General features: G+C 44.4%; 1 long non-coding RNA gene across 1 annotated transcript; it reads left to right on the top strand.

The window, feature by feature from the left end:
- The first annotated feature begins 4,531 nt into the window (after nucleotides 1-4,531).
- LOC144761635 (uncharacterized) lies at nucleotides 4,532-5,706 on the top strand. Its single transcript, XR_013595827.1, has 4 exons — nucleotides 4,532-4,637; nucleotides 4,968-5,034; nucleotides 5,133-5,207; nucleotides 5,624-5,706. It is a non-coding gene; the product is annotated as an uncharacterized LOC144761635 (long non-coding RNA).
- The last annotated feature ends 18,538 nt before the right edge of the window (nucleotides 5,707-24,244 follow it).

The raw sequence follows: 24,244 nt of genomic DNA, 5'->3' as shown, positions 1-24,244 counted from the left end.
ACAATGCAAAATATACACAATGCATTGTAATGCGGACAGTGGGACCGCCGACTTCTAGTCGGGCGGTCCAGCTTCCTCCACGGTGCCAGTTGGACGAGAGTCGGACCGGCATCGTAATCAGGCCCAAAATCCACATTTTACTAACATTTTATATGAGAGCAGTAAATACACAGAAATATAATTTGCCCAGGGGATCAAGAACCGACTAATATGGTAATAAGGCATACCTGACATGATAATGATAAAGAAAGAACAGTTTAGTTTCGAAGTCTTAGTAAGTCTCACAAACTCTAATACGATAATTATTGAAGAAAACAAGGAAGAGTCCCATATTTTGCAGTGTTTCACTTGATAGCAAGGAAAACTGTGACGTAAACAACATTCTAGTGCTTCATCGACAAAGATGGCCGCCTCATCTGTAGTGGCAGTTGGTGGATATGGCTTCTTGCATGGTTGCATTTGAATTCCTCTATCACTGGGAGAAGCTTCATTCTGCTACTGCATCCTTGGTCAAGGGGCGTCCAAACATTCTAGGGGATCAGACAACTGAAGTTGTCCACCATGCTGAGAGGGAGCGCACACCTGCCTAGACTGTCCCCCCCCCGCCCCTTACATTAAATGATGCATGAAAAAAAATAGGGACTGTGCAGTTCCATGCATACTCCTCATTGTGTGGATCTCATGAAAGTTGGAAACTGGCGTAAATTGCAGAAGGAAACATACGATTAATATATTTCTTATTGTGTCTTTTTTTTATTAAACAATAGTGACGATATCCAGAGGTCAACACCTGACTAGTAGAGAATTTGTTTTGCGTTAGTGTCCTCTGGTTCCTCAACTTTTGGTCTATTAAAAAACTAAAAGGGCATGTCAAAATTGTGATTGCATACATGTGCTGTGAATTCTTCTTTGCAGATTAATGCTTTCCTGCAACCATTACTCGCTAGGTCAAATGACAATTTATTTTTCACTAAAGCGATAAACATGAAGTCCAGCGACATTTTTGACATATGAAGCCAAAATATTTTTTATATTAAAAGGGCTTCCTAACAAAATAAAACATTGACTCATACTTTCACAGTGCATGCTGCCATTGTTTTTGACTATTCTTAAATCATCTTTCAGCTCTCATAAATATTGAAAAACACTTGTTGGCATGTTGTGATTGCTGGAAACATTACTATACATATGTATACACAGTAATCCTAACCCCTAAAGTGACATGACGATGTACAAATAATAAAAAATTAAACTCAAGTAAATAAAAGTATAACTGAAGAAGTGCAGTTAAAGTGAAGTTGTGCCTAGAAATGGGTTTAAGGCATTAACGTAGGTTTATAAAGAAATGGAAATGAACTGAAAAAAATACAGTTAAAGTAGATTTATTGTTACAAAATAAAACTGAAAAGGCACTGAAATTTGCAAGTTGAAGTTGGGAACACAAATCATATCTCACATAACAGGCATGCAAACCCTAACTCATACACCAAATGCAATGCTCATGACCTCTCCCTTGAAGTGACAGATTTACTTGCGAATGGTATAAAATGTGTTACAGATGTGATTACATATCACATTGAAATTAATGCTATAAATGAGGCGATTAGGAATATAGTATTTATTGGTTTAAGTATGCGTTTCTATGTGAACTGGGACTGACCCATAACTACATAATGGCACATTAGGTGCCTTTTGACGATCTGTCAATTCATTTTGTTTTTGTCATGGCACGTTTTGTGCAGATCCATCAAGCAGCTGGCAAAAAGGGAGGAGGAAGTTGTAAGTAAAAAGTATTTCCCATTTTAACGCTCATATGAATATTTGTTCTCTTCTAAAAAAAAAATGGCTGAACAGAATTCCAGCAGAGTGGAATGAAAGTAGAACTTTGATCACATAAGTGCCGTTTCTCCGGTTGGTTTATATCCATTCAGTATTTTTTCTGAAAAATTAGTGTTAGAATTGAATCGCCTCAGAGCCTGAAACTCATGTGACCTGTATGTCAAAGTAGAGATAGCTGACCTGTTAGCTCACAGATGGTCCACAAACCCAGGTTTGCAGTCTATTTCAAAGTTTACAAATACTGCATTTTGTTGCGTCATCCATTTCTTGTCTGCCCACCCAAAGGTGGGTCCACAGACACCAAAGTCTCTGATCGGCTGGTTGCAACTTGAAGAAAAATGGTCCAGCTGTCTTTACGAGATGCGGAGATCCAGTCCCCATCTACGGAAAAATACAAATAAAGAAACAATATGGGGTAGACAGAATATCCCAGGACTCATTGACTCTGGTGGAGGGCCCAAAGTAACCCACCATTTAAAAAATAAAACAAACATTGTTGATATTGCTGGGTATTCACAGACCTTGAGCCTAGGCTTGTAGCCCACTGCACAGCCCTAGAGGTCAGCACACTTAGGGGCATATTCTCAAGGACCTATCGCAGAATTAGCGGCACTTTATCACATCCAAAGTGGCGATACATTTATCGTCCTATTCACAAGCTGGTGCTAACATCCGATATCACCAGTTTTTCTGCGATAGCAGCCGCAAAAAACATCGCCACAGATGACACCGGCAACTAACGCTAATGATATGCAGAGTAGGCTTTCCCGTGCAAAAAGCTGCAACAACACAATTCGCAACATTCTCAGCAACCAGACAGATCGGCGATAAGATCCCAAAACAAGCGATAAGGCGCGTTAGCAGCAGTGATTTAACACCTGCTCATACCTGGTGTACAGTCTGACGACAACCTGCACCATAAAAGGGAGCCCAGCCCAAAGCCACACCTGAAGAACAACAGATGCCATGGAGCTACTGATCATGCAGCTCGGACACACAAGAAGGCCACAACACCCACCTCCACCAACCCCAGGATTCCCCCCTCCCCCGGACAAAAATTTCCGAAATCATGAACAAAACAATTCGCCGGATGTCGCACAATTACAACAATTAACATTCATGTGTAGTCAGAAATAGGAGAATCATTCATTCATCTTTGAATTTCCAAACAAATCATTTAATTCAAATTAAACTCAAAAAGGCAGGTCTTCCCTGGACAATCTGTAAGTCACAGCCTGCAAGACAAAATTCAAGATAAGAAGGTGTGTCATGCGCTCATCAAAGGACAGAGAGAAAGAGAGAGAGAAAGAAAGGGAGAGAGAGAGTGAAAGGAAGAGAGAGAGAATAAAAGAGAGAAAGAGAGAGAAAGAGAGGGAAAGAGAGAGAGACAGTGAAAGGAAGAGAGGGAGAGGGAGAGAGAGAAAGAGAGGTAGAGGGCGAGAGAGTGCCGATACTGAGGACCCAGGCCTCACTGCTCACCTGCTGTCACCGGTGTGTCTCCAACCACGTGCCAGTATACACTGCAGTCCCTTATCTGAAACAGAGTCCAGAATTATGAATGGCAGAATTCATATAATGGCGTGTGAAATAACAACCATGGCACTTGAACTAAGAGTTCTTTCCAATCAAATAAATAAATTAAAGAAGAAGTAGTAGGTCTGTACTCAAAATGTATTATTGACCTTGTTTAAAATTAACAATCACAAAACATACATACTAGCCATCAATTTAGACATTATCAAAGTATTCATAAATTCAACAATACATAATCAATATACATTAAAAAATGACAAATCACAGTTTTAAAGGTGGCATAACAGATAGTTCTCTACGCGCGTTTCGGCGACCAGCGCCTTCTTCTGGAGTAGCCAAGTATAACCTAAAGTAGGTGAAAACAAATAAAAAAGGACAATATTCAAATCAATATAACATAATATAATTACTAATACCTATATTTAAATAAAAAGTTAATTGTACAGATAAAATCTAATATAGTCAACCTACAGCAATATAACTACATCTTCTTTTTGGAGGAACAAAAACGAGTTTTGAATAACTCAACAATGCCTTAACTACGGGCTTTCATTTCTTTGTGCATTTTAATTTCAAACCAGGATTCAACAAATAGTGACAATGGGAAATGGATAGGGGAGAAAAAACCATAAGAGATGGAGAAAAAATGGGGAAGGAAGGAACCTTAAGTTGAGTTTCCTGAATTGTTAAAACACCTAGTATTGCTGATTATAGACATGAAGCGGATACACCATTATTTTTAGGAAAATATGCTCTTTTATGTTGAAAAGTAACAATTATTGGTTGTTTGCTGATAAGGCCAGCTTTATACATTGATGATTTATTTTGTATTTTTATATTTTATACTCTTCATTTCTGTTTTATTCTCTAGCCGATTACTTCACAGTTGATTGTTTTGGTCCGGTTTTATACCTTTCTAATGACACAGAATTCAGGTCCATCTTTAAATGTGTCATAATACTATAGAAACTGCCCGTTCAAATTCCCTTTAAGTGGTACTGACGATCAGGTAATATATGGAGTCCTTCGTTTGTCTCTACAGAAGACCTTGCTAGTCCATCGGCGCTTTCCTTGCCCTCGGGAGGGGAGTGCGCGCTTCGGTCAGGTGCTGGAGCAACACACCTGAAACCATTGTGTGTCCTCAGTTTCCGGAACACAGAGCTTAAATAACGGGCTTTTTTGACAAACGGTGCTATTTTTACCAGAAGCCATGAATCCCGTGCCTCGCTCCCAGTCTCTATCGATTTTAGACCACGTTCACTTTGGTGAGTGTTATAATGCTGTCATGATTCTTTGGCAACTCTAGGCTCTGACTGAAATTATCGTTTAAAAGCACGATAATCTTGCTAATGTCACTTTTCTTAAAAAATATTCTCTTTTTTATTTGTATGTACTTTCGCCGGTATTCCTTTTCATATTTGACGAAATGAAGGAAGGTTCTTCATATCAAGAAGACTTCTTTGTTGCAATTCGTGCAGCATTTATATTATTTGAGATACGTGTTAATCGGATGTCATAACTGCAAAATCACTTTAGATTGGGGCATAATCGGGTAATGACTTATGAATTTATATTCCTTGTTTTGTTGTTTGCAGTATCCAAACACGCAATCAACTACATAAACTGGGAAGCGAGGCGGGATGTTTAACATTTTTAGACAAGGTACTTATAGAGTTTCTTGTATTCTCCTTTGATTGTTACGTTATTAAATCACTGACTTCATTTATTTTATGTTGACACCATGTGTATTTTATCCATAGAACTGGAATGAGTGTCAAGATTAGATATTTTTAGCAACATAGAAACAGGAAGCTGTTTTGGCGATATTAATTCAGGTAACATTGGTTCCTTTGCGTTGCATCCATAAAATAATGCTCTAGAAAATAATTTGTGACGTTGGCTTGCATCACTTCTTCTTAATAGACCGTTACCAATCTCCCATAAGCCTTATATTTCGGCAATTTGGAAGTTGAGTGCGATTCGTGTGGGGTCTCCGCATTTGCATATATAAGAGATAATTTTCTGAATTATGTCTACTTTAATCCTTAAACGATAATGATTGTGCGGCATTTCTTACAATATAAGGCAAAACATTATAGAATTATGAACCCCACCGCTGTTATCAGTGCAGACGATACGATTTTAAATCAAGATTAGATCATTGGAAGTGATTTTCATTAACATATCGCATGCTTTTAACCTCACTTTAGGGAAAAAGGGTCACATAATTAAAATATGCTTTTTGTTTCAGCTTATCCTGTTCTATCCCCTCAGCATTATCAGATAATAGTTTACGCTTGGGGTTATTTTGCAACTAAGTTCGTGCAAGAACATGTAAGTTTCTTGCGTCAACTTTGCACTAAATAAATAGCTCTATACAAGAGCAATTGCTTACTTTTACCATTCGTTGCCTCTTAGAAGAACTTGACGTTTAGGTTGCTGAGGCTGCATGAGATCAGGTTGCTGTCCACTACCTTAATTGAGTAAGTAGGCTGTTGTTACTTTTCAACATAAGAGAGCATATTTTCCTAAAAATAATGGTGTATCCGCTTCATGTCTATAATCGCAAAAAACACAGTTGATGGACAGAATGTAGAACAATGTCATACATTCACCCCAGTACAAGGATCTGGGCCTAAATCCACCTTTTTTTTGCACACCACCCTGGGTTAGACACTGGCTATATGCAAATCAGCTCTGACCCTGTGCCTCATGGGAACAGTCCAGTCCGAACTTCCAAGCCATGTCTTTCCCAGACCGGAATCAAGCATCCAAGGACCGGTTTCTGGCTATCAGCCTTCATCAGCCTGGATAGCTTGACTCCAGTGGTGTGGAGAGCCTGGGACTCACGTCTGAGCATACCCAGCCCACTCGGGTGAAAATTGCAAAAAACTTAGTTGATGGACAGAATGTAGAACAATGTTATACATTCACCCCAGTACAAGGATCTGGGCCTAAATCCATCGTTTTTTTGCACTCCACACCACCCTGGGTTAGACACTGGCTATATGCAAATCAGCTCTGACCCTGTGCCTCATGGGAACAGTCCAGTCCGAACTACCAAGCCATGTCTTTCCCAGACCGGAATCAAGCATCCAAGGACCGGTTTCTGGCTATCAGCCTTCATCAGCCTGGATAGCTTGACTCCAGTGGTGTGGAGAGCCTGGGACTCACGTCTGAGCATACCTAGCCCACTCGGGGTGAAAATAGCAAAAAACACAGTTGATGGACAGAATGTAGAACAATGTCATACATTCACCCCAGTACAAGGATCTGGGCCTAAATCCATCTTTTTTTGCACTCCACACCACCCTGGGTTAGACACTGGCTATATGCAAATCAGCTCTGACCCTGTGCCTCATGGGAACAGTCCAGTCCGAACTACCAAGCCATGTCTTTCCCAGACCGGAATCAAGCATCCAAGGACCGGTTTCTGGCTATCAGCCTTCATCAGCCTGGATAGCTTGACTCCAGTGGTGTGGAGAGCCTGGGACTCACGTCTGAGCATACCCAGCCCACTCGGGGTGAAAATTGCAAAAAACACAGTTGATGGACAGAATGTAGAACAATGTCATACATTCACCCCAGTACAAGGATCTGGGCCTAAATCCATAGTTTTTTTGCACTCCACACCACCCTGGGTTAGACACTGGCTATATGCAAATCAGCTCTGACCCTGTGCCTCATGGGAACAGTCCAGTCCGTACTACAAAGCCATGTCTTTCCCAGACCGGAATCAAGCATCCAAGGACCGGTTTCTGGCTATCAGTGCAAAAAAAGATGGATTTAGGCCCAGATCCTTGTACTGGGGTGAATGTATGACATTGTTCTACATTCTGTCCAACAACTGTGTTTTTTGCAATTTTCACCCCGAGTGGGCTGGGTATGCTCAGACGTGAGTCCCAGGCTCTCCACACTACTGGAATCAAGCTATCCAGGCTGATGAAGGCTGATAGCCAGAAACCGGTCCTTGGATGCTTGATTCCAGTCTGGGAAAGACATGGCTTGGTAGTTCGGACTGGACTGTTCCCATGAGGCACAGGGTCAGAGCTGATTTGCATATAGCCAGTGTCTAACCCAGGGTGGTGTGGAGTGCAAAAAAAAGATGGATTTAGGCCCAGATCCTTGTACTGGGGTGAATGTATGACATTGTTCTACATTCTGTCCATCAACTGTGTTTTTTGCAATTTTCACCCCGAGTGGGCTGGGTATGCTCAGACGTGAGTCCCAGGCTCTCCATACCACTGGAGTCAAGCTATCCAGGCTGATGAAGGCTGATAGCCAGAAACCGGTCCTTGGATGCTTGATTCCGGTCTGGGAAAGACATGGCTTGGTAGTTCGGACTGGACTGTTCCCATGAGGCACAGGGTCAGAGCTGATTTGCATATAGCCAGTGTCTAACCCAGGGTGGTGTGGAGTGCAAAAAAAGATGGATTTAGGCCCAGATCCTTGTACTGGGGTGAATGTATGACATTGTTCTACATTCTGTCCATCAACTGTGTTTTTTGCAATCATGTCTATAATCAGCAATACTAGGTGTTTTACCAATTCAGGAAACTCAACTTAAGGTTCCTTCCTTCCCCATTTTTTCTCCATCTCTTATGGTTTTTTCTCCCCTATCCATTTCCCATTTTCACTATTTGTTGAATCCTGGTTTGAAATTGAAATGCACAAAGAAATGAAAGCCCGTAGTTAGGGCATTGTTGAGTTATTCAAAACTCGTATTTGTTCCTCCAAAAAGAAGATGTAGTTATATTGCTGTAGGTTGACTATATTAGATTTTATCTGTGCAATTAACTTTTTATTTAAATATAGGTATTAGTAATTATATTATGTTATATTGATTTGAATATTGTCCTTTTTTTATTTGTTTTCACCTATTTTAGGTTATACGTGGCTACTCCAGAAGAAGGCGCTGGTCGCCGAAACGTGCGTAGAGAACTATCTGTTATGCCACCTTTTAAACTGTGATTTGTCATTTTTTAATGTATATTGATTATGTATTGTTGAATTTATGAATACTTTGATAATGTCTAAATTGATGGCTAGTATGTATGTTTTGTGATTGTTAATTTTAAACAAGGTCAATAATAAATTTTGAGTACAGACCTACTACTTCTTCTTTAATTTATTTAATTGATTGGAAAGAACTCTTAGTTCAAGTGCCATGGTTGTTATTTCACACGCTATTTATCCCTGACCTAGGACTTGCAGTATCCACTTTCTCAGGGGGTCCTTGTTTTCTACACATAGAATTCATATAATTGCACACACCATCATCGCTTGCCCGCCCCTGCGCACACAGGCTGCTGCACCCCAGCCCCTCCCGCCGCCTAGCGGTGATTGCCCGCATCTGCGCATCCATGGCTCACTGCTCACCGTCTGCCACCGGCGTTTCTTCAAGAGGGCCCACCAGGTGCCGGTGCAAGCTCCAATCCCGGGTCCACGATCTTGGCAGATTCCACATCATGCAGCCCGCACCGCGGGCCACCAGGTCACACATGTGATTCTGCATTTGTCACCCCGAGTGGGATGGGTATGCTCAGCCGTGAGTCCCATGCTCTCCACACCACTGTAGTCAAGCTATCCTGGCTGAAGACGGCTGATAGCCAGAAACCGGTCTTAGGATGCTTGATTCCGGTCCAGGAAAGACATGGCTTGGCAGTTCGGGCTGGACTGTTCCCATGAGGCACAGGGTCAAGGCTGATTTGCATATGGCCATGTCTGACCTGGGGTGGTGTGGAGTGCATAAAAACGATGGATTTAGGCCCAGATCTCTGTACTGGGGTGAATGTATGACATTGTTCTGCATTCTGTCCATCAACTGTTGTTTTTGCATTTGTCACCCCGAGTGGGATGGGTATGCTCAGACGTGAGTCCCATGCTCTCCACACCACTGTAGTCAAGCTATCGTGGCTGAAGACGGCTGACAGCCAAAAACCGGTCCTAGGATGCTTGTTTCTGGTCTAGGAAAGACATGGCTTGGCAGGTCGGTCTGGACTGCTCCCATGAGGCACAGGTTCAAGGCTGATTTGCATATGACCATGTCTGACCTAGGGTGGTGTGGAGTGCAAAAAAACGATGGATTTAGGCCCAGATCTCTGTACTGGGGTGAATTTATGACATTGTTCTGCATTCTGTCCATCAACTGTTGTTTTTGCATTTGTCACCCCGAGTGGGATGGGTATGCTCAGACGTGAGTCCCATGCTCTCCACACCACTGTAGTCAAGCTATCCTGGCTGAAGACGGCTGATAGCCAGAAACCGGTCCTAGGATGCTTGATTCCGGTCCAGGAAAGACATGGCTTGGCAGTTCGGGCTGGACTGTTCCCATGAGGCACAGGGTCAAGGCTGATTTGCATATGGCCATGTCTGACCTGGGGTGGTGTGGAGTGCAAAAAAATGGATTTAGACCCAGATCTCTGTACTGGGGTGAATGTATGACATTGTTCTGCATTCTGTCCATCAACTGTTGTTTTTGCATTTGTCCCCCCGAGTGGGATGGGTATGCTCAGACGTGAGTCCCATGCTCTCCCCACCACTGTAGTCAAGCTATCCTGGCTGAAGACGGCTGATAGCCAGAAACCGGTCCTAGGATGCTTGATTCCGGTCCAGGAAAGACATGGCTTGGCAGTTCGGGCTGGACTGTTCCCATGAGGCACAGGGTCAAGGCTTATTTGCATATGGCCATGTCTGACCTGGGGTGGTGTGGAGTGCAAAAAAACAATGGATTTAGGCCCCGATCTCTGTACTGGGGTGAATGTATGACATGGTTGTGCATTCTGTCCATCAACTGTTGTTTTTACACATGTGATCCCGGGCCTCAATTTGGCAATGGCAGAGATCATATCAGTGCACACGACATCATCGCAGGCTGCACACCCGCTCAGCTATTTAGGTGCCACTAACTCTGTGAACCATGAGACAATGCCACGTGGTGGTAGGCCCGCGCTGACTGCTGGCTCAGGCCTACACTGCGGTACAGTAGGGCACACAGGAATCCTTACCAGTCTGGACCGCCAGGGCATCATCGCAGGCTACACGCCCGCTCAGCACTTAAGGTGCCCCTACCTCAGTGCACCTTTATGATGGAGTCTCATGGAGCAGACGCCATCATGTCACCTCTGGCAGTGGGGAATCTGATGTGGCAGGGCCCTGGGCCCTCATGCACAAATAATAACCACAGATACACCCAGATAGAGAGTGGAAATGGCATCAAGCATGTGCGCCCGGCCCTTTTTATTGGCAGGGTCACATGTCCTGTGATGCCTTTCATGGATGGGTGTGGTGTGGGTGTAAACCAGCCATGAAGGAGTGGTTATGGCATGCTGCCAACTAGACCTGGGACATGTAGCATTGTCGTCCCCTCTGTAAGCTTAAGGAGTGGGCTGGCCTGGCGAGTGCCAGTCCAGTGTAGGGGTGTGAACAATGACCACAGGGCTCTGGGCGTGGTTCTGTCCTGCTCTGGACAAGGAAGTAACTAATGCGTGTGTCTCTGTGGCAGTGTCGGCACCGCCCGGACCGTAATCGGTAATGTTGCACCCTGTGACTCAAGTCCCACAACATGAGCAACATGGACGTAAGGGGGAATCACTGACCCTACATTCATCCATACTTCCACACTTGAATGAACATAGACATGAAACATCTGTGTGAATATGAATGTTTAATGCACTCAGTGGAGTGTTGTAGCTGGAGCAGTACAGGGCCGTGCAAACCCCACTTTACATTGTTGGCCTGTGGAGGGCCAGTCATAGTCCTTCAGGGAATGACAAGTTCATCGGAAGAGGAAGAGTTCAATCCGCAGTTTGATTGCTGTGTCATCGGTAGCCAAACAGAATATGGCAGTCCATGTTGAGGTCCAAGTTGAGTGTCGCAGAGTGTATCGGGGGACAGTGGAAGGTGATGATGCAGAGGGCAGAACCAAGCAGAAACAGGCCATATGGCGGATATGAATGCTACTGCTTTCATCTTACCAGTAATGTAGATTCATCTACATCTTCATCCTCTGCTGTTTCATGTGCCTCACATGTGGGTGGTGGTGTTCTATCTCCAGCACTGTGTGGCACTGACACTTCAGGAGGTGGGATGTGGATGGAGTGGTAGCAGCAGCATTCATCCGCACCAGGCCTTGTGGCAGCAAAGCCATGAGGAGGGACTGCAGGGCATGAAAGAACCCAGCTACCTTTCGCTGGTGTGCAGCCGTGGCAGCCGCTCTTTCCACCTGGGCCCACTCCATATTCTCCATGATCCTCCACATGTGTCCCAACTCCCAGGTGACGTCGCTGGAGCCACTCTGACTAGACAGTTGTTCTTGTCTCTGAGTCAGGACTCCAGCGATGTCAGCCATGGATCATTGGAGAGCATGGAGAGGACTGTGGGTGTCCGTTAGGGACTGGGAGGGGTCTTTGATGGGACTTAGACACCCACGTATGGCATCTACTTTGGCTGCCATGCGGTCGAACCCCACTCGCACCTGTTCAGCCATCTTCTCCTGGCACCCCAAGACACGGCGTTGGAAGGCCATGTGTTGTTCGTGGGGGTCCTGGGAGGCAGCCGTGGTGGTGTGTGCTACCTGCTATGTGTGCTCTGCGGGGGGTGGGGTCTACTTGATGCAGCTGGGCAGCCCTGTTGCTGGAGGTGGGTTGACGTAGCTGTCAATGAACTCTTGGAGGGTGTCGGTGTCGAAGGTCCTCTTTGTCATCAGTGAAGAGAGGTTCGGTCTGCTCTGTAGGAGGTGTTGGTTTTCCCTCTGCAATGTGAAGGGGAGATGCAGTTTAACATTGTGTTCACATGCATGTTGACACATCGTACATGTTTACATACAGACTGCATGACATGGTACATTTGTGACTGTTTGGGAGGAGCTGCCTATTTTATGCGGGACAGAGGACATTTTGACATCACAGATGTGTTTGTACTTGTACATTATCTACTCACATTTCCCTACTATGCCAAATGTGATTGGCCAGGTTCTACACACAAGCAGCACCAGCTGTGTAGCAGTTTGTACCACGTTGTTGTCAATGTTGATGTACTCTGCATGTTATGTGTAAGTGTTGCATTTTGGGAGAGTCGCCCCTGCAGCTCTGATTTTGCCGCCCCTTATTCCTTTCATGCGGTGTGCCTTTGACTTCTGTGCTTATACAGTGCTGAGATGTTGCAGATTTGGGTACATTGGGCTCTTGGTGGGATTTTGGGAGTCTGGGGCATGGTTTGTCCGCAGATGTGTTGTTGACGTCAGGGGTTGTTTGTGCACATGGATGTGTCAGAGTGTGACCTGCTCCTTTACGGATGTGGTCCACACTCACCTCAGTGTCGTGGCGTGCAACATTTCATGATATATTGACTGCAGCAATGCTATTCGTCATGCAGTGTCACTTGCATTGTCAGTGTTGCTCATAAACACGCCACTTTGCTGGGTTTAACACATGTGCATGGGTTGGTTGCGAGATTGGTAGTGTGTGGGAAGAGCCCCCTCTGGGCACACAGTTGATGGGGGCCTACTTGCTGTTTCTAGGTGTGCTGCAGTGTGCCAAGGGGATCAGAGACATGCTCCAGAGTCATTGTGGGTGTGCACTGTGCTCTACTTAATTGTGCATATGTGCCATTGTGCCTATCTCCCCCTTGCCCCAATCCCTGGTCGTTACTCACCCTGTTGCTGTTGTGTCAGGTCAAGATGAGCAGTGTCTGGTTCCCCAACTCAAGCCACTGTCTCCACACTGATTACTGTGGACACAATTTCCTCCATCTCATCCAGCTCCTCCTGTGGCACTAGACTCCCACCTCCAGTCAGCATTGCTGCCTTCTGGTTGTTTGCGAGTTTCTGCTTGGTTTTGCACTTCACATCATTCCAGCACCTCTTGACCTCTTCCATTGTCCTCCTAGGCATTCCGACTGCATTCACCTTGTCCATGAAGGACTGAAAATTCAATTTCTTTGTTGCCAATGACACAGTGGAGGTGACGAAGAGTAGTTGATGGTGTTCTATCACCTCTGTTATCAGGATCCTGTTTTCCTGCGGACTGAACTGGTTCTTCCTCTTCTTCTTGTCCTTGCCCTTCCCTGACCCTGAGGTCACAGGCTGGTCTTCTGGGGGGCTTGTGGGGTTCTGGTTGTCTTCTGTACTTGCACCAGCTACCCCCATTGTGCTTCACAGTTGTTTTGCTTTTGTTTGTATTTTTTTTCTACTTTTATAGTGATTTTTCCCGCCTGACGTGTGTGAATTGCAGGCCTGGCGGAGATTATCGCAGATATTTTTATTGCGGTTGGGCACATCGCAACTTTTTTCACATTGGGGTTTAGATTTTTATCGCCGTACCGGTGACTTTAATGGGGACATTTGACGCATTATCGGGAGACTATTGTATGTTACCGCAGTGTTGTGAATAGGACGTTAACACAGAGTTATTTTCCTGTGATAGACAGCGATATGAAACATTGCGTTAACAGATTTTGGTGATGATTATCGCACGTTCTTGAGAATATGCCCCTCAGTGTATGGGTCCACAAACCCAGACAAGGACAAGGAGTTGTGAACCCTAACCATTATTGGAACATTTCAGTGCTTTTTAGGTTTTGTTTTATAATAAACTCTAACTGTGTGTTTTAGCGCCTTTTTGGGGTTGTTTTAAAATTATGTTACGGTCTTATAGGCAAAAGGTTGGGGCATGTTTTTAAAAAACTCAAAACTAAGGCCTGGAATGCTAACATTGCCCTCTTCTCTGCTTTCAGAAACAGAGTTTTTGCAATTTTCAAAGCTGTGATCAGTATTTCACATTATTGTAAGCCACTGGCAGTTTGTGAGGAAGAGGTGTGAAACTCCTGGCTGAATCCAGAAAGCCATTTCCGAAAATATCTTAAAATTCTGAAACGGGTCATTTGACCAGATTTCTCATGGGTTTCCCAAAGGAACTAATATGAGAAATAAAAAATAGTGAAACAAAATAGGAAAAGTAGAAAAAGATGTCGATGTTTTAATGTGTAAGTTTTCTTAATGAAGCAGAACACACATAGGCAATATGTGGTTACAACTGCATACTCTTCCAGTCAAAGGGAGATATAGTGTCTGTCAGTTGGCTAAAAGCATGTGATACCCAGAGCAGTTGAGCTGTGGCTCAGAATGATTTTTCATTGTCCTTCCACCATGTATCAATTCATAAGGTGAAATCAAATGAATGAAAAATGGACATGAAGTAAAGCTATGTATTTTTAAATGCCTGAAGAATCTTTGGTTTAGGACCAGCTAATATTGCAAAACTCTGCATTTAGGGTAACAACAGTATCTGGTAAATTTGAAGGTGTCTGACAAAATGTGTTTTTGTGCACTGACTGATATCTGGAAGTGAGAAATACAAAGAAATGTAATAGGTAAACAAATGTTCTGCTACTCTGTATTCCAAAAAAAAACTGTACCTCACAGGTGTGAGGGTCAAGAGGCCGGCAAGGAGTGTAGATGCACTGCTCAACCCACAGTCTGCCCAATGAACGAATGGGCAGGAAAACATTGGATAATGTGCTGATCAGTAGCGGCTCCTCTGCTGAGGTAGAGAAGCGCCTCCCCACTGCTTTTCGCAGTGTAAAAAAACATAAAAATAAAATGATAATAGTTTGACGGTATTATATATTTTTTTGTTCCTGCTGCAGAGTCTTGTATGGGCAGGGCGGATCTGCTCTGCTCTCAGAGCATGGTGGAGGAGTGGTGAGCACTCTGTGAGTGTGCAATGACTGATTGGCCGGCTCGCTCGGGCAAACCAAAACAGTCATGCAAACTTTGCATTTTCTCCACCCAGTCTGCATTACAGCCAGGGTGGAAACATGTCCCAGGCTCCCATTCTTTGGCTGAGCGAGTCACAATGCTGCATCTGCATTGTGATTGGCTATGGGGAGCCTGGGTGCTTCCTGTTTGGACACAATAAGCCTGGAAGAGGATGGAAGAGAGGTGGCGGTCAGCCAGCCGGCAGGCCGGCAGGTAAGCAACTTAATTTCTGTAACCCCCCTCTCCCTTCCCCTCACCACTTCTGATTCCCAGGAGCAGCTGCTACTGGTGCCGATATACAGTGCGTTTAGGGAAATGATGGAACAAAACAAGGCAAAAGTAGATGAGCAGGTTCTGTAGGGAGTCACAGACATGATTCCAAATAGTGGGAAGATTAAAATAAGAAATTGGTTACTAAAAAGGAATATATTGGTTAGGAATGCAGCATAACGAAAATTAATAACCTCACCCTCCAAAGGACACATTAGTTATCCGGTCTTATAAGGAATTTGAAAGACTTCAAAGATAAACCAGGACTTAGCACAAACCATACATTAGGAGAGAGAGAGAGAGCAAAGCAACAGTAATCTTACATATTTGAAAGGAACAAAGGGAACAGCAAAAACAAGACAGGTGTACAATGCAGGGAGGCCAAGTGTGAACTTTACGACAAATGAGAACAAGCCGCCAACTTGCAATGTTACCAGAATAAGAATGATTTTTCCTTGTGCCTTTTATACTGTCTCTGCCTGACATAACCTGGCAGTGAAGCCATCACAGGAAGTTACGGTTGTGCACATTGTTCCTTGTGCAAGATATCCCAAAGTAAGATGTCTGCTGGCCAACATAGTACATCCTGGCACTCATTCCGTGCAGCACATGCAGGCAACAGCACATGCAGAATACTATTTCTCAGCATGGTTGCTACACGTGGAAAACACCGCCAGGCAATGCCCTCTTTCCTTACCCTCCATGTACTCACCTTCAGTGAATTCTACTCTCGGGAACAGCTCTCTTTAAATTAGTGATGACATGTACCCTATCACAATGCCAATATTAATGCTGAATCCCAAAGGTGAGTGGGCCTATTGTATGGAACATAAAAAAGCCCAAATGTACACCACAGCAACGTTAAGGTTTTTTATTTAAATTAAATGTAATCCTCTTGGGGGTAAGCGGTATTTAGGACTAGACTCATCCAGTTCCTAGGGAAAACAACCAACTCCAGCCATTTTTTAAAAATAGATACCTTGGGGAGTCTAGCTGGTAGGGCTTGCATGGATCCGACTAAGCCCTTGATTACGAATATAGGTGCTATTTATGGCACCTGAATAATAATAATACCATGGGGAATGTTATTTATCAGGAGTGATAAATAGCGCCTATTGTGAGTTTATGAGGAATATCGTGGATTTTGGAAATTTAACTCACCAAAACCTGCATGCTACAGTAAATACCGTGTGCTTTTCCCATGCTAAATTTTTAAAGGTTTGACCTGCTGAAATTTAACGAGCAATGAGGTACTTAACGCATTCAATAATTATCAGATACATTAAATACCTTTTTACTTCTAATTCCACCCTGTGTGTTAACAGGGGTTTACGTACGTGTCCCAATACACCGATCAGACCCTACGTGTTTGTATTCAAAATACCTCACAAATGTCCAGACTATGTCTAAAATCACTCACATTCCTCTCGATGTTCATGCAGGAAGGTTCATTGTAAGCTCTGCTTTGCTGACAAACGCTCCAACAAACTGGGTGCATAATTACTACCTCTTCTTAAATCAACAGTCTACAATTTAAATCTGAACATTCTAATTGCTATCATAGCAGTGAAAGCCTTTGAAGCAAAGGTCTGGTTGCTATAGATAGAATGGTCTTGTAAAGAAAGCAACACAAATGTGCACATTTCCCCATATTCATATTCACACACGTGAATGCATGTGATACTAAATAACCAAAATCTGCACATCGGACACCTAAAGCTCTGGCAAAGCTACATAGATGATGTGCTTGTGACCTGGGAAGGTAATAAGTCAGAGGCCACTGATTTCATCAGTTGGCTGAACCTTCAGGACCCTTTTCTGAAGTTTACTCACACCATGAGTAGGTCCCATTTGATCTTCCTGGACCTAAACATCATGGCAAAGCAAGGTGGCTTGACTACAACCACACATTTTAAACCGACAGCTAGGAACTGTCTTCTAATCTACGACAGTGTTCATCCAAGGCAGTTGAAAGACAACTTACCTTTCGGACAATTCTTGCATCTGAGACGAAATTGCACTGAAAAAGAAGACTATAACGTCCAAGCAAAACATCTATCAGAAAAACTAAAAGCAAGACACTATCCAAAACATCTAATCTCAATAGCCAAAAAAAGAGCAGCAAACAACCACAGAGAAGCACTCCTTGAACCCAGACAAAAAGGAAATACTGTACAAGACAAAATACCAATTTGTATAACCACTTACAACAATGCGTCAAACAAGGTGACCAAGATCATCAAAAAACACTGGTGGACACTGAACAGTGCAAGCTTAGACATACCTAGACCTATGTTCAGCCACAGAAAAGGGAAAAACCTAAGAAACTACTTTGTCTATACTCGCCCCAAAAACAACAACAAACCTGATGGGCAGAAAACCCTGCACACATTACCTGACGGACACTATCCATGCAGTAACTGCAGTGTATGCCACCTGACTTCAGCCACCAAAAAGGTGGCATTCAACAATCAAATGACCTGGGAACTACCTAGTTTTACTAATTGCAATACTACAGGAGTAGTATACTTGATCACCTGCACCTGCAACCTTCACTACGTAAGGATGTCCACAAGAAAAGTGAGTACCAGGATTGTCGAGCACCGCAGTAACATCAGGTGCAAGCGGGCAACCACAAAAATGACATCACACTTTATTGAAAGCCAACACACACCCAACGACATGAAATGGATGGTCCTTAAACATGTCAAATGCAATGACAACCTAAAGCAAAGACTACTCGAGAAAGAGCAACGTTGGGTTTTCAAATTGCGTTCCGACAGCCAAGGTCTCAACGACAGCATTCTTTGGGGCCAGTTCTCAAGATGAAACCACACTTGAACCCCAAAAACCGAGTTACCTATATCTCGCTAACACCACAGTCAGGGCACACCTGATTCATAAACTCTCTCTGCTATACAGACAAGGCCCTTTCATGTTTTGATTCATTACACTCTCCGTTATACAGTACCCCGATATATGAAAGAGGTAACAGAAGCCCTCACCAATATTCATGACATCCTCTGTTACAGAGTATTCCGAAATATGATAGAGGTGACACAAGCCCTCTTTTAACCACAACTCATATTTAGGCACAACCGACTGACAATACACAAACCGTGTTTGTCTACGTGCACGTATTGTCTTTTTCCTTCCCTTTATGTGCTATTTTTATTAAAATGTTTCATTATATAATTAATTACAATTCATTTTTCTGTGCCTAGCATCAGGCACCCACGACTGCAAGTCCGCACACCCTGAATACTCCGAAAAGGCTGTCCTTTTTTAGCCAAACGTGGCGGCCATTTTGTGAAGGTTTCCGCTCTAGTCTTCGCGCTATGACTAGGCAGAAACACTTCCTACTTAAATCTGCACCCAGGAAAGACTCACCAATATGCGGTCTCGAGGGACAGCAGGTGAACACGCCCGAGAGGATATTACCTTCAAATACGTTTTTTTTCTTTGTAGGAATGGACTGGGCAGCCTGCGGAAACCACCATAGCTCACCAGCCCCGTTTTTTTCTTTAGCAACAAAGCTTTCAACAACGCTTTGCCCTGCTTCCTTCCCTAGCGTTCGAGATCGAACCTCTCGGCCCCTCAGAAGCACAATATTGCTTTTTAACCAGTATATTGATTTTTCCATATATGTGGTTTGTTCGTCGTGTATTGTTTGTCTTTGTAAAAACTACTTGCGGTTCCATGATTTAACGTGCATTACTAAACATCACCATAGGAATAACAAGAGGCATATACTAACTTTACATTTGTGTGTTCTTGAGTTTCACTAAAAAGCGTGACCCGACACTAGAACATAACTAAAAAACATCTGTGGTTGGGTCGTCATGTTTTTAAGGGTAATGTCACATGGTGACCTCTTTGTTTTTATTTTATACCAAACACTGGTTGACGGCGTCACATTCATATGTGGCTGAATAAGGAGTGTGTATTGTTTTTTAAACCTAGCATGGCAAAGCGCGTGAGAGTTTGAGGATACACACCCACAATGATTGAGTGAACTGTTGCATTGCGGTTTTTAGAACTCACCTACACCACAGGGCGTAGGTTGTATGCGATAACTTTGTTTTCATTTCTATTTACAGATACTACGTGATCATTGTATCATATGCATTAACCTCGCTTGCTTAATAGTTGCAGCGTGACCCATTGTTTCCTCACTTTAGGTCACTTTAGGAGTGGTACACACAGGGCTGGACCTTGTTTGTCCTGAAGAAGAGCACTGGGGAAGCTTGAAACTAGTTGACGTCTACTAGGGACCCCATACCCATTGAAGACAGGAACGTTTTTAACATATCAACTAGGAGCCAGAATAAAGCTATTTTTCCCACTAGTTAGATATTTTTAATTCACCCTCTCCACTTACACCACTGCACTACACATAGTCACTCACAAAAAGTACTCCTACGTAGTGTGGCAAGTTATAGCATGCCTCAACCCGTAGCGGGTTGGGATGGCCCCTATGATGAAACATGTCACAGTGGGGAAACCCTGGTGAGTGAGGAGATTCAGGAAAGGACGTTTTTCCTGTCATGCAATTTTTTTTTGGGTCTATGATTGAAACAGGAGGGTGGACCTATCATATCCCTCTTTCTCCCCCCATTTTTTTTATATCATAGTGTATATATATATAGTCATACCTATGCTCCCATATCCAGATATAATCCAATTCACACGCACTGACAGGCACTTCCACATAACCCTGCACAGACACAGACACTGTGTATGTATGCACACACTCATAGACACATAGTGATGCAGACATCTCCAAACCTCCCACACATATGGAAATGCATACATATAGACATAGTAATTTATATATACATACACACCATTCACATGCATGCACACAGTCACATACATCCATACAATGTATGCACAGACACACACCTTCATCCAGACACCCAAACATGCACACACAGTAAGACAAATATGCACACACCAACACATATGCATACACAATCTCTACCGAATGTTCAGGCATACACTCCTCATACTTTCGCCTGCTCTAACACCCCCACCCTTTAACACATAGTCATGTCCTCCCACACATCTCCTCACACACATGTACATGCACACAGGTACACATACACACAGTCAGACACAAGAGAACCTCCCCACTCACACATATACACACATGCATGCATACATGCACATACATCTTCACACATGAGCATACCCACAAACACACAAACCCACAGACACCCACACACATACACACATGTGAACACACATGCACAGACATAGGTCCATAAAGCGCACAGTCACACATATATGCACACTGAAATATACATGTCTACTTACCCCATGTACATATAAACCTACACACACACAAATACCCATCCTAACATAGATACACATATCCACACACAAGTGCATTAATGCACAAATACTGACACATGCACACACCTTACACAATAGTACATACCAATAACCACATGCACACAAACACACATGCATGCATGTCCACACCCCTACAAACACAGCCATATACACCTCCCCACCCTTTCACCCACATACATGCACATATTCACATGTACACATAACCTAAAACCCATGCACACAAATATAAAATCATGCACATGTCTGTATACCCATATACACATAAACATGCACACACACACAGAAGCACACAGTCATACACTCCTATAGGCACCCACCACTCACTGAACTACACTTGCTAGCAGACACACCCACAGAGGATGCACTCATAAATGTGCCCACCAACAATCACAGGAACATTTACACAAATACACACACACACACACAAGCATGTGCTCTTGCATGCGCTGTCATACATACTCACACCTGCACACAATTTTCTATCCATACACACTTATTCATACACATAGACACATGAACACACAAATACCCACACTTACACACACGGTCATATGCACCCACATACATTCATACATGTACACACACAAACACACAAATACATAAGAATATGTCGGCACACACATATGTCACCACAGATTCACACAGTCATACACATGCATACACATGAAACACATATTCACACACCCACTCTCATATATACCCAAGCACACACAGTTGTAAGCAGACAATTGTAAACGTTCACAAACTCATACACATGTACACACTCCCTAACACAAATGTGCATACCCACATACAGACACATGGACACATTCAGACTCAAACACATGCACACAGGAATACCCTCGCACACTGATTCATACAAAGTTGCAAACTCAGTCACACCTGCATACCTCTACACACTCAAACATTTGTAAATATACATATCACCAGGCACACAGCTGCCCACACTCGTATGCTAAATACTCACACATTTTCAAGCACAATCACACAGTTCCTCATACGTAAATACATAAACTAACATGCATCACCCACAAATACTCGCTGAATAACATGTGCACACACACACACTCACAAGCACACATGATAGAAAGGAGCCAACAGTTTTGTGACATTTAGCAGATTCATTTGTGCTCCAAAGAATTACACCCACACGTGGAATCGCAGCTCTCTGCTGTCTTTATTGATCCTAGCTACATAAGAGCTTTTTTTAACTCCTTCAGTGGTCATGATGGAATGGCTCTGTCATGAGCACCAGTTCTCCTGTGTTCATGATGGAACCATTCCCTCATGTGCACAGGTGCACAAAATACCTTTGTTGCAGACAACAGAGGGATTTCCTTTTTTATTTTTGCCTTAGGAGCTTTCCCAACCTCCTGAGGATTTTTTTTCTCAATGTAATGACAATCGCGCACATGGCATGCTGACATCATTACACTGAAAATGAAACTGTAACTTAGTTTCAGTTTTATTGTTTTTGTTCTCGTGGGGCTATCTCAGCCCCGAGCACCGAATTACATGAGAGAGGTATCGATGGAAAGGGGAGAATCTCCCCTTTCCAATAGTACTTATCCCTAGTGGATCCCTATTCGGGGATTGCCCAAGCAGGGTTATCCCCAAGCAGGGACCACCCACTATGCATCAGAAAGCGGGGAGAGGCCCCTTGGGCAAGGGTGTTTGCTTCCCCCATAAAAAATGGCATAATCAGTCTTTCTGCCCCACGGGGGTGGGCAGAAAGCAGCCTAGATGCCAGGAATTACTTGTTTTAGGTCACGGTGGGGGCTGCTCATTCTGGGCATGCCAATGCCCCCCCCCCCCCAATTGGCAAAAGTCTTTCTGCTCCTCGGGAGGCAGATGGGGGTAATTTCCCCTTATCTACCACCCGGGGTGCAGAAAGCCAACTAGGCAACAGGGATTTTTTTTTCAAAGATACGGGGGGGTCTGCCCAGAATGGGCATCTCAATGCCCCCCCCTCAGTCTTCCAGCCCCCTTAGGAGGCAGATGGGGCAGTAGCCCCTGATCTGCCCCTCAGGGGGCAGAAACCCCACTAGGCACCAGGGATTTTTTTTTTTTTATACGTAGGGGTGGGGGATGCCCAAAGTGGGCATGCCAATATACCCATCCTCCGAAAAACTGCCACAGTCTTTCTTCCCCCGGGAGGCAAATGGGGGCAATGGACCCTTATCTGCCCCCGGGGGGCAGAAAGGTACCAGGGATTATTTATTTCAAAGTTCAGCGGTGGGGGCTGCCCACAATGGGCGTACCAATGCCCCCACTCCCCCAAAAACTGCCACTATCTTTCTGCCCCCCCAGGAGGCTATTGTGGGTAGTGGCCCCTGATCGGATCCGGGGGGGGGGGGGGCAGAAAGCCCACTAGGCACCAGGGATTTTTTTTTTTTAATACGTAATGGTGGGGTCTGCCCAGAATGGACATGCCAATGCCTCCACACCCAAACAATTGCCAAAGCCTTTCTGCCCCCCCCTGGAGGCAGATGGGGCAATAGCCCCTTACTGTCCCCCTGAGTGGGCAGAAAGCCAACTAGGCACCAGGGTTTCTTTTTTTTTCAAGGTTCAGGGGTGGGGGCTACCCAGAATAGGCATGCCAGTGCCCCCAACTCCCCCCAAAATTGTCACAGTCTTTCTTCCCCTGGGAGGCAGATGGGGCAATATCCCCTTATCTGCTCTTGGGGGGCAGAAAGGTACCAGGTATTATTTTTTCAAAGTTCAGTGATGGGGGCTGCCCAGAATGGCCATGCCAGTAACCCCTGAAAAAATAAATAATGCCACATTAGCGGTAGTGGCCCCTGATCCCACTCCCAGGGGGCTGAAAGCCTACTAAGCACCCAGAGCCTTTCTGCCTCGCGAGGGAGGCAGATGGAGTAATAGCCCTCTATCTGCCCCACGAGCGGGCAGAAAGCCCACTAGGCACCTGGGATTCTTTTTTTTCAAAGTTAAGGGGTAGTGGCTACCCAGAATGGGAATGCCAATGCCCCACCCCAAAAAAATTGCCACAGTCTGTCTGCCCCAGCTGGGAGACAGATGAGGGCAATAGCCACCTATCTGCCCCCGAGCGGGCAGAAAGGGCTTTAGGCACCAGGGCTTATTTTTTCAAGGTTCAGGGGTGGGGCTACCCAGAACATTCCTGCCAATGCCCCCACCCCCCAAAAAAATCCACTGTCTTTCTGCCCCACCTAGCGGCAGGACGGGGACAGTAGCCCCTAATCTGCTCCGGGGGGGGGGGCAGAAACCCCAGTAGGCACAAGGGACTATTATTTGTTGTTATAAGTAGGGGTGGGGGCTGCCCAGAATGGGCATGCCAATTCCCCACCCTCAAAAAATTGCCAAAGTCTTTCTGCCCATCCTGGGGGTATATGGGACAATGGGCACTTATTTGCCCCCAGGGGGTCAGAAAACCCAGTAGGCACCAGGGATTCTTTTTTCACAGTTCAGTGATGGGGGCTACCCAGAAAGGGCATGCCAATGCCGCCA

This window comes from Lissotriton helveticus, chromosome 6 (genome assembly GCF_964261635.1).
Source record: "Lissotriton helveticus chromosome 6, aLisHel1.1, whole genome shotgun sequence".
Taxonomy (NCBI): domain Eukaryota; kingdom Metazoa; phylum Chordata; class Amphibia; order Caudata; family Salamandridae; genus Lissotriton; species Lissotriton helveticus.
Note: the sequence above shows the minus strand (reverse complement) of the source record. Positions and strands in the feature narration are given on the sequence as shown.